General features: G+C 39.3%; 1 long non-coding RNA gene across 1 annotated transcript; it reads left to right on the top strand.

Moving 5' to 3' along the window:
* Nucleotides 1–759: 759 nt before the first annotated feature.
* On the top strand, nucleotides 760–4,593 carry LOC104963353 (uncharacterized). Its single transcript, XR_800309.1, has 3 exons — nucleotides 760–955; nucleotides 3,412–3,455; nucleotides 4,517–4,593. It is a non-coding gene; the product is annotated as an uncharacterized lncRNA (long non-coding RNA).
* Nucleotides 4,594–4,805: the final 212 nt, after the last annotated feature.

Raw genomic sequence — 4,805 nt, forward strand, 5'->3', positions numbered from 1 at the left:
GAGTATTTAAATATGTATTTTTTTATATATTTATTGTATGTTTTCTTGTTGTTGTTAACCCAGTTATTTGCAAGGTGCAGAAACACACAACGGTTAAACTTGGCTGACATCATGGGGCCCCCTGTGTGTGTGTGTGTGTGTGTGTGTGTGTGTGTGTGTGTGTGTGTGTGTGTGCGTGCGTGCGTGCGTGTGTGCGCGTGCGTGCGTGTGTGCGTGCGTGCGTGCGTGTGTGTATAAATAATGCTACTGGTACATAATATATATGTTATTTTAGGGTACATATGTTTGATTGGTGTCTCTATCACAGTATAGTCTCACTTATACTCTATATTTTAAACATTGTGTCTGTACTGTATCCTCTGTACTTATATTTCTGCTTTTCATATGTTCATATATATTACCTCATGTGAATTGCCTTACACAAAATGTGGGATAAATAGTAATCATCAAGTGTTATTTATGTAGCCCAATGATAAAAATGACATCTATTTCTAATGTGTATTTCATACACAGTATAATACTGTGTATTTAAACCAACAAAGTACTGACTTTGAAACACAGAGTTTAGGCTCCTTTATGAGATGTACAGTGTATCACAGTCTCAGTCTCATGGCTCATTTCCATCCCTCTCATCCATAGGCTGTGTGGCTGTGGATAGCTCTCCCCTGATTGGCTAACACATTCCTTCAGAATGGAACTCTGCTCTGATTGGCTGCTGCTGCCAACCTGCTAAAGTAGTTCTCGTATGAAAGCAGTCACTCTGAAGTATCTATTTCTGTGCTCTCAGAAACAGATCTGTCGGATACTTTGTGAATAAAACACCAAACTGTTGAGTGTGTGAGAGGAAGAGAGAGGAAGAGAGTTGATGAGAGGCGGGAAGTGAAAGGTCTCGGAGAGAAGATGCAGACCTCCAAGAGCTTTCGGATGGATGACTTTATCGCAGGATTGATAGGCGGTGAGTGACATCAAGTTATTTCCAGCTTTCTATTAATGAAAGGCTGTTTCCCAGTGTGTCAGAGAGTTCATGCACTCAATGGGTTTTTAAAGCTGCAAAAATATTACAATTAATTAAGATATGAAGGTTGTATTTGCCATTTGCACAACTGCTGCAGTGTAGTATTTGCAAGGAACATGTTAATCATCCTCCAACAATGCAACATACGATAACATACAATTACAATACCTGAAACAAGTTGCACAATATGTTCATTTAAAACGAAATAACACGAAGCAGAATGTAAAATTAAAGAAGGTGCAGTATTATAGCTACGGTGCATGGAGGAACACAGGTTTAAAAACACCCATAAGCTGCTATGTTTGTGCTTTTGCAGAAGAACATGCTGTGTTGACAAAGGGGGCTTGCAGACCCCCCCTCACACAGATAGATAAACACACACACCTCCAGTGTTTTACCCCAGAAGTGAGATAAAGCCATGGTTGGTGTGTTACATGTGACTGCTCAGCGGATTGGAGACACTTCTATTTGACTTAAAAAGCGTGTTTAAAGAGAGTGGGTGCAGGGACAGGTCCTGCCGCTAGGGGCGCCGCTGCTGCTTGGATTTTAGTGAAAAAAACGAAAAGTAGGCCTCTGACTCTGAGGACATGTTGTTAAAACGATCACAAAGAAAGAAAGTTGTGGAATGAAATAAACTGATGATGATCTGTTGTGAATGGTGCAGAAGTTCATGTAACATGATGGCTTTCAATTGATTGAAACAATTGCAGTGAGCAAAAACATAAACACAAAATGCAAAATTCAAGAAACAGACAAAGTTGTGTTGACCATATTTTCAACAACAAGTTCCCTCAGATTAAATAAAGTCTTAATCCCAGTTTCAATGTTATTTTATCTTTATCTCATCTTGTCTTAAATGGTTTGCTGCAGCACCTCTTGTCTGTAAACTGATCTGGTGTCAGTGTTTGGGGCTTCATTCATAAAAAGGAAAATAAATCTGCTCTTTTGTTTGTTGCTAGGCAGAAACAAAGGATGACAAACAGGCAGTTTAGAGGCAGGTATTTCCTCTAAACAGTCGTTCTGGTCCAGTTAAAGCTGCTGTTAAACATACTAATAAAGTGTTCTTATTTTAATCACAACATATAACACGATAGGAATTTCAGAATATATCATTGCGTTACATCTGTAGATATCACGATATGATGAATCATCACAGTATTTTCCCATTATTAGGGAAGATTTACGGATTTCTTTTGACATTTAAATATATTAGAAAAGACTTAGAAAAGCAACCTCGTTTATAAAGACTTTAAAATGTTGAATTTTCTACAAGTCAACTTTTTTGAGGCTTCTTTCCTCCTCATGCTGTGGAAAACATCCTGAGCTCATGTGTTGCTGTGTAGTTAGTTTTGAGGCACACACACACACACACACACACACACACACACACACACACACACACACACACACACACACACACACACACACACACACACACACACACACACACACACACACACACTCTCACACACAGAGACACACAGAGCGACACACACACACATACAAACATACATTCACACACACACACACACACACACACACACACACACACACACACACACACACACACACACACACACACACACACACACACACACACACACACACACACACAGGGTTAATCAGGACACAAAGGCTTGTTTTCGCCCCGGAGGCCCCATGATGGCAGCACAGTGTGTTTCTGTACCCTGCAAACAACCAAACTCTACATCCCACACAACAGGAAACACACCGATACATTTCAATGGCAACAGGTGCAACACAAACAAACAGACTATTTTATTATAATATGCACAATTACATAGAAGCAGTCCCATGATTTCAGACTCCCTCAAACAACGCAAATTACATATTTATAAGTGAAAATGAATCTGAGAAAATCACGCAGGTGGAAGCAAAATGAGATTCTAAGACAGTAAATATTGTAAAATATAATAAGAAAATGTGATATTGAAACAGCCATCATAAAATATATTTACGTTTCAGTATTTTATATCCTAAAAAAGGAAAAACAACCTTTCCCCAGTGTTTAGTCTAAACCCTCAAACCAAAATGCAGATTTTCCCCGCAAAATGTTAAAGTCATGCCAGAAAACAATATTTCTGTTCGTCAAAAACTGTATAATTACTTCAAAAATATCTTGTCAAATAGAGCGTCAGACGGCAGAGGCAGCTTTGTTTTTACAGAGCTCCGACGTCACGTTGTTGTTGTTGCTTACGTCCGCGGCGCCATCTTGTATACGGGCGTCATGTTCTTATCAGAATTGATATATCTCATAAACAAGATCAGCGCCATATCTTTATAGAATACCCCTGCTTGTCCTTATCACAAACACTTCAGATTTTTAAAGCACTAATTGTTGTCCTTTGTTTGTTTGTTTTTTTGTTTGTCTGCAGGAGCTTCCAGTGTGGTTGTGGGTCATCCTCTGGACACGGTGAAGGTATCTGAGAATAATATAAACACATCTTTACCAAACGGTCTGCTCCTGGGTTACAGATGTTTATAAAAGACTACAGGGGGAGGCGTGTGGCGCAGTGGGTTGTGCGTTGGTGTTGGGATTCAGGGGGTCACAGGTTCAAACCCCACTGCAGTCAGCATGTCGTTGTGTCCCTGAGACACTTCACCCCAAATTGCTCCTGTGGGGATTGTCCACAGTATTGAGTATGTGAGTCGCTTTGGATAAAAACGTCTAACAAGTGACATGTAATGTAACAACAGAAACCTACAGAAGATGTTTGTTTGTCTCGCACAATGTTTTATTTGTTGTTGTGTAAGAACAGTTTATTGTTGCTTTGCCATGAGAACACATTATTTTACCACTAAGAGTAATTCATGATGGGAGGATGTGTGGTAGGGCTGCATGATATATCGTGTCGTGTCGATAATCGCGTTATGAGCATGCATTGACATCGCAGAACGTGCGATTAAAAATTAAATTAAAAAAAAGTCAATATATATATTTTTTTTAGGACGTGCGAGATTAAGTAGGCAAATGAACCCTCAAACACGTCATGTTACAATTATTTTGCTGCTTGCTACAAAAGGAAAACTTGTCAGGGGTACTTGAGTGAGTGACATCTGCACGCACAGCAAACCACCAATCACAATCATTCTTGATCAGATCACAGCAGGATAACCGAGCTAGCTCAGCTTGTTGCTCTGATAACTTAAGATCCAGAAGTCCGTGACTAAAATCCTTCATCCGGTTAAATATCGTTAAAAAAATACCAATTGTATAACATTGAAGTTCAAGAAAGGATGGTTTGCGGACAAAAAAACGGTCTTTTCTTCAATTCCTGTTTTTTTTCACATGGCAATATATCGCTGGGGAAGAAAATATTGCAATGTCAGTTTCGTCTAATATCGTGCAGCCCTAATGTGTGGTAACTCAGGCAAAATCGCCATCCTGAAGCAATGAGCTTAAAGTGAGGCGTTTTTTGTTTTTGATCTGTACATTTTTTATGTATTTTGTTTTGAAACTGTTTATTCTTCCTCCTGCAGACGAGGCTCCAGGCGGGGAAAGGATACAAGAACATGATGCACTGCATCCTCACCATCTACAGGAAGGAGACGGTAAGCATCAAACTCCATAAAAGCAGTCGGTGTAGGGAAGACAGATTTTTGTAGGCTGACCTTGAATGCAATGGGATTTTTTAAAGTTGCCTAAAATAAGAATTGTGGCAAACACACATTTATGATAATTAAAAGTTTTGCTAAGCAGTATAATCTTCCACATATTAACACACTGTATAATTTCTGAAGTAAAAAGCTAACGTTATAGAGGAACGAC

The sequence above is a fragment of the Notothenia coriiceps genome, unplaced genomic scaffold (genome assembly GCF_000735185.1).
Source record: "Notothenia coriiceps isolate Sejong01 unplaced genomic scaffold, NC01 NC01_scaffold00000287, whole genome shotgun sequence".
Lineage (NCBI taxonomy): Eukaryota > Metazoa > Chordata > Actinopteri > Perciformes > Nototheniidae > Notothenia > Notothenia coriiceps.